The following is a 12,969-nucleotide window of genomic DNA, read 5'->3' as shown; positions in this document are numbered from 1 at the left end:
AGCTATCTCTCCTTCCATAACATAACCCTCAGGTATATCAGGCAATTCATATCTAGGAGAGCTAGATCTAGCAGGAGCAAAAGCACGTTCTATTTCAATAGTATTGGCAGTTTCGGAAGCATCACGAGCATTGGCAGTAACTCTAGCAATATGAGCATCAAGGAATACCCCTAGTGGCATATCATGTAAAGTAGTATCTCTAGCAGTATCAAGCATAGCATCATCAAGAATAGTAGCATCTCTAGCATCATCAGGCAAGGCAGTATCAAGCATAGCATCATGGATAGCAGTATCAGGCATAGCATCTCTAGCAGTATCAGGCATAGCATCTCTAGTAGTATCAGGCATAACATCTCTAGCAGTATCAGGCATAGCATCTCTAGCAGTATCAGACATAGTAGCATCATAAGTATCATCAAGCACATGCGACATATCAAGATTTCTAGCAGGAGGTGGTGTCGCAAACTTACTCAAAACTGAAGGTGAATCAAGTGCAAAGCTAGATGGCAGTTCCTTACCTCCCCTCGTAGTTGAGGGCAAGACTTTGGTTCTTGGATCTTTCAGATTCTTCATTGTGATCAGCAGATATAAATACCAAGTGACTCAGAGAATATAGCTATCCTCCCCGGCAACGGCGCCAGAAAAGAGCTGTGACGTGCAACTATTCCTGACTTGATGCCTCCCCGGCAACAGAGCCAGAAAAGAGTTATTCCCAGTTGCTCAACAATTAGCAATTGTCTTGCAATGGCCCACCAGCGTGTGGGATCGCGGCAGTTTTTGAGGGTAGAGTATTCAACCCAAATTTGTTGGTTTGACACGATGGGAGTGAAAGGATATTCTCCAGTATTAGCAGTTGAGTTGTCGGCTCAACCACAACTCAAAGATAAGTATCTGCAAGCAGGATATAAGCAGCAAAGGTAGTATGATAGCAACGGTGCTAGGAAAGAATCTATTGACGGCAGATTATTCCTAACTGAAGTATCAATGGCGCCAGAAAAGTATTGTAGCAGGTAGTAGCAGAGTAACGAGTAACACCAGTGGCAAGGAACAGTAGTAGTGACAGCAGTAGCAAGTAGCAGCAGTAGCAAATAACAGTAGCAACAAGTAACAGTAGCAGCAAGTAACAGTAGCAGCTACAATAGTAACAGCAGCAGAGCAAAGCAAGTAACAGCAGTAGTGGGACAGACTCGTAGGCAATGGATCGGTGATTTGCTGGATGAGATTCATCATGCAACAGTTATAACACGGAGAGATATGTGACTAGCTCCCGTTCGTCGATGTGACGTAGGCATGCATTCCGTGTGTATTCATACGTGCTTAGGGAAAAGAACTTGCATGACATCTATTGTCCATCCCACCCGTGGCAGCGGGGTCCAAATGGATACTACGGGATATCAAGGTTCTCCTTTTAATAAAGAACCGGACCAACGCATTAGCACTTGGTGAACACATGAACTCCTCAAACTATGGTCATCTCCGGGAGTGGTTCCGGTTATTGTCACTCTGGGGTTGCCGGATCATAACACATAGTAGGTAACTACAACTTGCAAGACCGGATCTAAAACACACATATATTGGTGACAACATAATAATTTCAGATCTGAAATCATGGCACTCGGGCCCTATTGTCAAGCATTAGGCATAGCAAAGTAGTAGCAACATCAATCTCAGAACATAGTGGATACTAGGGATCAATCCCCGTCAAAACTAACTCGATTACATGATAGATCTCATCCTACTCATCACCGTCCAGCGAGCCTACGAATAGATTACTCACGAACGATGAAGATCTTCATGGAATTGGAGAGGGAAGAAGGTTGATGATGACGATGGCGACGATCTCCTTGATCCGGAGCCCAAAACGGACTCCAGATCTACCCTCCAGGGCAAGAACGGGATGTGGTGGCGCCTCTGGATCGTGAAACGCGATGAAATCTTCTCTCTTGATTTTTTTCCGGGACGAAAGGGAATAAATAGCACTGGAATTGGGGGCGGCAGATCCACGTGGGCCCCACAAGCCTAGTCGCCGCGGCCAGGGGGAGGCCGCGGCTACAGGGCTTGTGGCCCACTAGCCCGTCCCCTCCGGTGGATCGTTGCGCAGGTATTTTTCATATTTTCCAGAAATATTCTCCGCAAATTTTAAGGACGTTCCGAGAACTTTCATTTCCGCACAAAAACAACACCATGGCAATCCTACTGAAAACAGCGCCAGTCCGGGTTAGTTCCATTCAAATCATGCAAATTAGAGTCCAAAACAAGGGCAAAAGAGTTTGGAAAAGTAGATACGATGGAGACGTATCAAGTCCCTAGATATTTAATGACTTATGGTGGTTCACATTTATTCATGGTGCTCTCCGTAAAACGTTTGCTAAGTATGATGTCAACCATAGAATTGCATCTCCTTATCATCCTTAGTCCACTGGTCAAGTAGAGCTAAGTAATAGATAAATTAAACTAATTCTGCAAAAGACTGTTAATAGGTCTAGCAAGAATTGGTCTAAGAAGCTTGATGATGCACTGTGGTCTTATAGAACTGCTTATAAGAATCCCATGGGCATGTCTCCATACAAAATGGTTTATGGTAAAGCATGTCATTTACCTCTTGAGCTAGAGCATAAGGCTTATTGGGCAATCAAAGAGCTCAACTTTGATTTCAAACTTGCTGGTGAGAAGAGGTTATTTGATATTACCTCACTTGATGAATGGAGAACTCAGGCATATGAAAATGCCGAGTTGTTTAAAGAAAAAGTTAAGAGGTGGCATGATAAAAGGATACAAAAACGTGAGTTCAATGTAGGTGATTATGTCTTACTATACAATTCTCGTTTAAGATTTTTTGCAGGCAAGCTTCTCTCTAAATGGGAAGGTCCTTACATTGTTGACGAAGTATATCGTTCCGGTGCCATAAAGATCAACAACCCGGAAGGGAATTTTCCGAGAGTTGTAAATGGGAAAAGAATCAAGCATTATATCTCAGGTACTCCCATAAATGTTGAAAGCAATATTATTAATACCATAACTCCGGAGGAGTACATAAGGGATATTTAACAGCCTATTTCAGACTCCAAAAACGAAGAGGTATGTGATTCGGTAAGTAAACCAACTCCAAAACTTTTCCAGTAGCAATTTTTCTCCGTTCTGGAATTTTTAGAAAATGGAAAAATTTAAAGTAGTCCGGAAAGCGTACGGGGAGGCGACAAGCCTGCCAGGCGCGACCTACCCCCCTGGCCGCGCCTGGGAGGCTTGTGAGCACCTCGTGTGCCTCCCGAACTCCGTTTTCTTGCGGAGTACTCCTTTTGGTCGGGAAAAATTCATTATATATTGTCCCGAAAGGTCTGACCCTCGTATCACGCAAATATCCTTTGTTTTTGTTTCGAGCTGCTGTGTAGACAGATCTAGATCGCTGTGGCGTCCACAAAAGTTCCGAAGGACAAGTTCTTCGAGAAGGTCATCAATCCCTACCTCGCGGGAGTGTTGCAACACCCTCAATCTATCGAGGTGCATGAGGGGGTGTTGCACATCCGTGATGTTGAGGGGCCCAAGAAGACCGGAACCATGGAGGTAAGGCTCGAAGCAATGGAGTAGCAAGTCTTCAAGTGTCAAGGGATGGTGGAACGCGGACTCAACGCCAACCACATGATGATCACGGAGTTCACCAACAAGCACAAGATCGATGCCAATGACATCGGGAAGCACCTCTCCAGGCTCTATGACAGAATTGATCACCTCCAAGCCCAAATTTGCGACCTCCAAAACCAAAACTGTGAGTATGAGTATAGCTTTAAATCAATACGGTTGGCTGCAGATTTGAGGATTCCGGAGACTCGATCATATTTCCATGATGGAGCACCTATGCCTTGGAAGACGGAGAATCAAACCCAGATTGCAACAACTCCACCACCATCACCTTCAAAGGAAGACAATTAAGCACGGGTATGGGCACTCCTCTTGGCTTGTTCCAAGCTTGGGGGAGTTACCCCTGTATCGTATCACTATCACATCTTTTGCCTTTACCTTTATCTTAGTTCGATCCTTTTTGGTTTTATCTTTCTCTAGTAGAATAAAATTCTTAGTATGATCTAGGCTTGAGTTTTGCTTTGTGTTACCCCCAATGTAATCGTGTTCGTGAGTCATATAATAAAGAGTGTTTTAGTTAAGGGCCTTGCTTCATGCCATGATCTAAAGAAAAGAATAGTAAAAGAACAAAAGCATGAAAGATCATGTAATGATCTTATGGGAAGTGATGGCTTCACATATAAAAAGAATGTTGATTGAAACTTGTTGTGGCTTGACAAACGTAGACCTTGGTCATTGTTGCAATTAATAGGAAGTAATAAAGAAAGAGAGGTTCACATATAAATATATCACCTTTGACTCCGTCTATGATTGTGAACACTCATTAAACTATTACATGCTCAGAAGTAGATGTTGGACAAGGAAGACAACATAACGAATTATGTTTGCTTGGTTTCGAACAATGTTATATGACTAGAGATCCCTTAGCATGTGACGCTTGCTTCCACCTCATCTCAGCCAAAACTTCCGCACTAAGTAGAGATACTACTTGTGCATCCATAAGCCTTCAACCCAGTTTTGCCATGAGAGTCCACCATACCTACCTATGGATTGAAGAAGATCCCTCAAGTAAGTTGTCATCGGTGCATGCAATAAAAATTGCTCCCTAAATATGTATGATCTATTAGTGTGTGGAAAATAAGCTTCGTACAAACCTGTGATGAGGAAGACATGAAAGCGACAGACTGCATAATAAAGTTCTTTATCACAGGAGGCAATAGAAAGTGGCGTTCCTTCACACTAAGAGGTCACACATCCAAACCTCAAAAGTGCATGACAACCTCTGCTTCCCTCCGCGAAGGGCCTATCTTGTACCCTTACTTTTTATCTTTAAAAGAGTCATGGTGATCGACACCAATTCCTTATTTCACCATTATCTTGGCTAGCGTCATGTGCTAGGGAAATATCTATATTCATATGTCAACTTGGAAGTAAGTATTCATGAATTATTATTGTTGACATTACCCTTGAGGTAAGTAGTTGGGAGGCGAAACTATAAGCCCCTATCTTTCTCTGTGTCCGACTAAAAATTTGATCTCATGAGTACCACGTGAGTTTTAGCAATTGTAGAAAACGAAAGGATGATTGAGTATGTGGAATTGCTTTACAAGCTCTTATTTGACTCTTTCCGATGTTATGATAAATTGCAATTGCTTCAATAACTAAAGGCTATTGGTTGTCAATTCTCAATAGGATTCTTGATCCATACTTTACTTTGTGAAGGAATTGTCACTTTAGCATAAGAGATTATATGACAATATTGATGTTCTAATTATGATCATCATGCATGCATGTCCGTATTTTGTTTTATTGACACCTCTATCTCTAAACTTGTAGGCATATTTAATGATCTCGGCTTCCGCTTGAGGACAAGCGAGGTCTAAGCTTGGGGGAGTTGATACGTCCATTTTGCATCATGCTTTTATGTTGATATTTATCGCTTTATGGGCTGTTATTACACTTTACGGTATAATACTTATGCCTTTTCTCTCTTATTTTATAAGGTTTACATGAAGAGGGAGAATGTCGGCAGCTGGAATTCTGGTCTGAAAAAGGAGCAAGTTTGAGATACCTATTCTGCGCAACTCCAAAAGCCGTGAAAATCAACGAGGAATTATTTTGGATTTTATAAAAAATACTGGGCCGAAGAAGTACCGGAGGGGAGCCACCAGGAGGCCACAAGCCTGCCAGGCGCGGCCTACCCCCCTGGCCGCGCCTGGGTGGTTTTTGGGCCCCCTGTTGCCCCTCCGGCTCCCATCTTCTGCTATAAGGAGGGTTTCGTCCCAGAAAAAATCAAGAGGAGGCTTTCGGGAGGAATCACCGCCTCCACGAGGCGGAACTTGAGCAGAACCAATCTAGAGCTCCGGCAGGGCCATCCTGCCGGGGAAACTTCCCTCCCGGTGGGGGAAATCGTCGCCATCATCATCACTAACACTCCTCTCATCGTAGGGGACTTATCTCCATCAACATCTTCATCAGCACCATATCATCTCCAAACCCTAGTTCATCTCTTGTAACCAATCTCCGTCTCGCGACTCCGATTGGTACTTGTAAGGTTGCTAGTAGTGTTAATTACTCTTTGTAGTTGATGCTAGTTGGATTACTCGGTGGAATATCATAAGTTCAGATCCTTAATGATATTCCATACCTCTCTGATCATGAACATAATTATGCTTTGCGAGTAGTCACTTTTGTTCCTGAGGACATGGGATAAGTCTTGCTATAAGTAGTCATGTGAATTTGGTATTCGTTCGATATTTTGATGCGATGTATGTTGTCTTGACTCTAGTGGTGTTATGTGAACGTCGACTACATGACACTTCACCATTATTTGGGCCTAGAGGAAGGCATTGGGAAGTAATAAATAGATGATGGGTTTCTAGAGTGACAGAAGCTTGAACCCTAGTTTATGCGTTGCTTCGTAAGGGGCTGATTTGGATCCACTAGTTTAATGCTATGGTTAAACTTTGTCTTAATTCTTCTTTCGTAGTTAAGGATGCTTGCAAGAGGGGTTAAATATAAGTGGGATGTTTGTCCAAGGAAGGGCAGCACCCAAACACCGGTCCACCTACATATCAAAATATCAAAGTAGCGAACGCGAATCATATGAACATGATGAAAACTAGCTTGACAAAAATTCCTATGTGTCCTCGGGAGCGCTTCGCCTAATATAAGAGTTCGTCCACGCTTGTCCCTTGCTACAAAAGGGATTGGGCCATCTTGCTGCACCTTTGTTACTATTGTTACTTGCTACTCGCTATGAATTATCTTATCACACAACTATCTGTTACCGATAATTTCACTGCCTGCAAAGAATACCTTGCTGGAAACCACTTGTCAGTTCCTTCTTCTCCTCGTTGGGTTCAACACTCTTACTTATCGAAAGGACTACGATAGATCCCCTACACTTGTGGGTCATCAAACCCTTTCTTGGACTGATCCATTTTGAACTTCTTCAAAACTTTATCAAGGTATGTGTTGGGGATATTACCTGTTAATGACCCGCCCTAGTTGGGCCGGGTTACCAATCAGGCGATTCACCCAAACTATTATTTGGGCCTTGTCCTGGCCGGATCAAGGTTTATAACGGTTTGTGATTTCTGGAAGGTCTCCAAGCTTTGGAAGACGGCGATTTAGAGACCACAGGGGTCACGATTTGTAGGAAGGAAAGCACCCTTGTAAACCCTAGGGGTTCGACCTGTATATAAAGGCGAGTCCCAGGGGAGGAGAGGGCAGGTTAGAAATCATCGAGTACTAGGTCCGGCGAGTTACGCCCTCCTTGTAATCGAAACCACATCAATACAAACCAAAGCAGGACGTAGGCCTTTACCTCCTCACGAGGGGCCGAACCTAGGTAAATCGCCGTGTCTCTCCCGCTTAACCCCTTTGAGTCACCACCAAGGTGTGATGGCTCCAGTACTAAGTCCTTTCACCAGGACATCTGCCGTGACAAAACCACGACAGTTGGCGCGCACCGTGGGGCCTATGCACGGTGGAGTTGAGTTCTCAAAGGGAGCCCTACCAGGGTTTGGGAGTTACGCGATGGGGCTCATGACTCGGAGCCGCCGCGGGGGACCTGAAGCGGATTCGATTGAATCTGGTTACAGGGTCCCCTTCGGCAAGATCAACATCTTCATCGGCATGATTGGATCATCCGCACCTGAGCCGGACATCTCCACCGACATCGTCGAGCCGGCCAGGTACGTCCGCCCAGTGATAACGCCGAATCTGACTTGCCCGGTCTTTGTGGGGTTCACGCAGGGATCGGAGGAGCCAGAGCGCTTGGCGACTCAGGAAACTACACCAGTCAACTCTGATGACGAATCGTCCATGGGCGACTCAGATTCAATCCGGTCTCTGCATGGGGATTGTCTTGGGGGCTTGTCGCTGGCCATGGACCCCGAAGTCCTTGACCGAACCCGCTGCCAGATCGCCATCTACATGGCAGGGGCGACTCAACCCACACAAAACCCTACTGAAGGTGATGGAACCCGCGAGACGTCCAGGAGCCCGACCGCAGTCCTGGTGGATTTAGCGGCGGAGATCACAAGGCTAATGGCGACTCCCCTCACACCAGAAAACCAGGAGGAGATAAACACGGAACTGGCGAAACTCAGAGAGGCAGTGGCAAAGGCTCATCGGGATACCGAGATAGAGTCCGCCAGGATCGAGACTCAGCAAGCTCAAATTACGGCCGAAAGGATGCGTTTAAGCACTGACAACTGGCGGCTCGAGAGACAGCAGCGCGCATCCGACGCCGTCCATCAGCGAAAACACCAGGGTCGCCTGCCCCATGATCTCAACCCGACCAGCCTGTTCGACACTCCACGAACCCCTGGGGCGGGAGCCGCCCCGGGGGAGGACCGGGCCGCCCGCCTAACCCGCCGGCTCAGCCAGTTGAGGGTCACATTCCCCGATTCAGGACGATAATGGGGGCTTCTGCAGCAACCCCAAATAGTTAAGTAATGGACAGTATCATGTTTTCACCACTAATGCTTGCAGGCGTGATAAGAAGGTGAGTCACCAGGCTTACAGTGTGTCTGAACCGGCGCTTCCCAGATACCTCCATTGGTGTGAGCAAACCATAACGTGGAGCAGGGAGGATCACCCACCGAGAGTTGATAACCCTGGCGATCTGGCGTTGGTCGTGGCTCCCAAAGTTGGGGGTTACACCCTATCAAAGGTGCTAATGGATGGTGGTAGCAGCATCAATATCCTATACTTTGACACTTTCCAAAGGATGAACCTATTGGAAAAAGACCTAATGCCTTCAACCAGGTTTTCCACGGAATAGTCCCAGGCAAGTCGGCCTATCCCATAGGTCGAGTCAGGCTCTCAGTGGCATTTGGAACTGCGCAGAATTATAGGTCGGGGTCACTGATCTTCGAGGTCGTCAAATTGAAAAGCCCCTACCACGCGCTGTTTGGGCGGCCGGCTTACGCCCGTTTCATGGCTCGCCCGTGCTATGTCTACCTCAAGCTCAAAATGCCTGGTCCCAAAGGACCCATCACGGTTGATGGAGATAGAAGGATTGCAAAGGAATGTGAAGAAGGGGGCGCGGCTTATACGGAAGTCGCCTGTGCTGCGGAAGAGCTCAAACACCATCGGGCCAATGTTGACCCGGCGGACATGTCACCCCTAAAGAAGCCGACTATAGATTCTGAGTCGCCCCTCAAGTTCAAGCCAACGGACGACACTAAGACGATCGATTTCGTGCCTGGCGATTCATCCAAGCAATTCACCATCGGGACGGGTCTGGACCCCAAATAGGAAAGCGCGCTCATCGAATTCATCCGTGAGAATCGGGACATCTTCGCATGGAAACCTTCTAACATGCCTGGTGTGCCGAGAGAATTCGCTGAGCACCATCTTAATGTTGACCCAAAGTGCAAACCCATCCAGCAGTACCTTCGCAGATTCAACGAGGAGCGATGCAAGGCGATTGGGGAAGAGGTTGCCCGTCTTTTAGCCGCCGGTTTTATCGTGGAAGTTTTCTACCCCAAATGGCTGGCTAACCCGGTTTTGGTACTCAAGAAGAATGGTACTTTTCGTATGTGCATTGACTACACAGACCTCAACACAGCTTGTCCAAAAGATCCCTTCGCCCTTCCCCGCATCGACCAGATCATTGACTCGGTGGCGGGATGCGAACGATTGTGTTTTTTGGACGCCTACTCGGGATATCACCAAATCAAGATGGTCGTGGAGGATCAAGAGAAAACAGCCTTTATAACCCCCTTCGGGGCTTTTTGTTATGTGTCCATGCCCTTTGGACTCAAGAGTGCGGGGGCGACTTATCAACGCTGCATCCAGAATTGCCTCCGTGACCAAATCGGTCGCAACGTTCATGCCTATGTCGACGATATTATTATCAAAACCCGCCAGGGGGAGACGCTACTAGAGGACCTCAAGGAAACGTTCGATAACCTACGGGTATATCAGATGAAGCTAAATCCCACCAAGTGTGTTTTTGGTGTGCCTGCAGGGAAATTGCTGGGTTTTTTGGTATCAGAGCGCGGCATTGAAGCTAACCCGGACAAGATCGAAGCAGTTACATCCCTTGGAAAGCCACCAAACGTTAATCAAGTTCAACGACTGGCGGGTCACGTTGCAGCCCTAAGTCATTTTGTGAGTCGCCTGGGGGAGAAGGCGATCCCTCTTTATCAGTTATTGAGGAAATCCGATCAGTTTGTTTGGACGAATGAGGCAGACGAAGCGCTCGAAGCCCTGAAACGCCAATTGGTTAACCCGCCGGTCCTGGCCGCCCCGACTGAAAAAGAGCCCATGCTTCTATATATCGTGGCAAATTCCAGAGCAGTAAGTGTGGCAGTGGTCGTTGAGAGAAAGGAGGAAGGGAAGGAATACCCAGTGCAACGCCCGGTATATTTTATCAGTGAGGTGCTAATTCTTTCCAAGCAACGGTACCCACACTGGCAGAAGTTTGTATATGGGGTGTTTATGGCGAGTCGAAAACTTAAGCATTATTTCCAAGAACACCCTATCGCAGTGGTTAGCTCTGCCCCCCTTGGGGACATCATCCAGAATCGGGAGGCAACAGGGCGGATCGCCAAATGGGCAATAGAACTTGGGCCCCATCACATACAGTATACCCCCCGCACAGCCATCAAGTCCCAGGCCTTAGTTGATTTCGTCAACGACTGGACGGAGCTACAGGCTCCGGAAGACCGGCCTGATCTCACCTACTGGACTATTTATTTTGATGGATCTAGGCAGCTGGAAGGCTCGGGGGCTGGTGTGGTGTTGGTATCCCCTCAAGGAGATAAATTCTGTTACATTCTCCGACTCATGTTTCCGTGCACTAACAATGCGGCGGAATACGAAGCTTTCCTTCACGGCTTGCGACTCGCCAAGGAGATGAATCTAACACGAGTTAGATGCTTTGGCGACTCTGATTTGGTGGCACAGCAAGTTTCGGGTACCTGGGATTCTCGGGACCCCATGATGGCGGCTTACAGACGAGCTGTGTCTGAAGTGGCAGGTCATTTTCATGGTTATCAGGTGGACCATATTGATCGGCGCCTCAACGAGGCAGCTGACGCCCTCTCGCGACTTGGCTCCCAGAGAAAGTCGGTTCCTCCTAATGTTTTTCTGGATATCTTGTATAAACCGTCCGTGATTCTACCATTAGAGGAGGAATTGGCAATACCAGATCCTGAGTCCCAGCTCGTGGCGGCTCTCCATGTCACTCCGGATTGGGTTATTCCTTATCTGGCTTATCTCGCTCGGGGCGAGTTACGAGCAGACGAAGTTTTGGCTCGCCAAATCGTTCGGCACAGCAAATCCATGGTCATCATCAATGACGAGTTATACAAGCGCAGCGCCTCTGGAGTTTTTCAACGACGCGTTTCTTCCGAAGAAGGATGCATAATCTTAAATGACATTCATTCGGGAGATTGTGGGCATCATGCCGTGTCACGCTCTTTGGTGTCAAAGGCTTTCCGTCATGGTTTCTTTTGGCTGACGGCTCATGCAGATGCGGAAGATATAGTTCGGCGGTGCGAAGGATGCCAACGTTATGGGCGGCAGGCTCATGTGCCGGCTCAGGAATTAAGGATGATCCCCATCACTTGGCCTTGTGCAGTCTGGGGGCTGGACATGGTCGGCCCTTTTAAAATGTCCTCTAACAAGAAGGCCCATCTGCTGCTGGCGGTTGATAAGTTCACCAAGTGGGTTGAGGCGGAACCTATTGGAGCTTGTGATGCGGAGACAGTGGTCAAATTCTTGGAAAAAATGATTTTCCGGCTTGGATACCCGCACGGTATCATTACTGATAATGGTACTAACTTGTCCCAAGGGGCGATGCAGGAGTTTTGTCGCCGAGAACATATCCGGCTTGATGTTTCTGCAGTCGCTCACCCGCAATCTAACGGGCAGGCAGAACGGGCGAATCAGGAGGTTTTGCAAGGGATTAAGCCCCGACTCATGGTTCCCCTGGAAAAAACCCCAAGGTGTTGGGTTGAAGAATTGCCTTCAGTATTGTGGAGTATCCGGACTACCCCGAACAGGTCCACGGGTTTCACACCTTTCTTCCTGGTCTACGGAGCGGAGGCTGTCCTTCCTACTGATATAAGGCATGATTCACCTAGAGTCGCCGCATATGTGGAACAAGACAATGAGCTGGTGCGTCAAGATTCTTTGGACGCCTTAGAAGAGGCACGTGACCTGGCTGCGGCCCGTTCAGCTATCTATCAACAGGATCTACGGCGTTATCACAACCGCCGGGTTAAAAGTCGGACCTTTCAGGAAGGCGACTTGGTTCTTCGGTTGATACAAGATCGTGCAGGCATGCATAAGTTGTCACCACCTTGGGAAGGACCGTTTGTCATAAGTAAAAATCTCCGCAATGGCTCTTATTATTTGGTGGATCTCCGGCCTAACCGGCCAACCACGGAGGCTGAGTCAATTCACCCCTGGAATATTGCCCACCTGCGGCCTTATTACACTTGAGCTCTTAAGCTCTACATTTTGTAAGTTTTTCAGTTTCATTATAAAGCAATAAAGTTGAATATACTCCCTGACTTGGGGGCTTCTTCATTAAAAGAACAATTTTTGTCATCTTGTTGCAACCTTATGAGCCGACACAATCAGCATTTTACGGTGGCGCTTGAGCTTTCTGAGTCGCCTCATCCTGTCGCGACCTTATGAACCGACGAAATCATCTGCATTGTAGGGTGGCGCTTGAGCTTTCTAACTCGCCTCATCCTGTCGCGACCTTATGAGCCGACGAAATCATCTGCATTATAGGGTGTGTGCTTGAGCTTTCTGACTCGCCTCATCCTGTCGCGACCTAATGAGCCGACGAAACATGCATTTTAGGGTGGCGCTTGGGATTTCTGACTCGCCTCATCCTGTCGCGACCTTATGAGCCGACGA

The sequence above is a fragment of the Hordeum vulgare genome, chromosome 3H, assembly GCF_904849725.1.
Source record: "Hordeum vulgare subsp. vulgare chromosome 3H, MorexV3_pseudomolecules_assembly, whole genome shotgun sequence".
NCBI lineage: Eukaryota > Viridiplantae > Streptophyta > Magnoliopsida > Poales > Poaceae > Hordeum > Hordeum vulgare.
The sequence above is the reverse complement of the archived record's forward strand: the minus strand, read 5'-3'. Positions refer to the sequence as shown.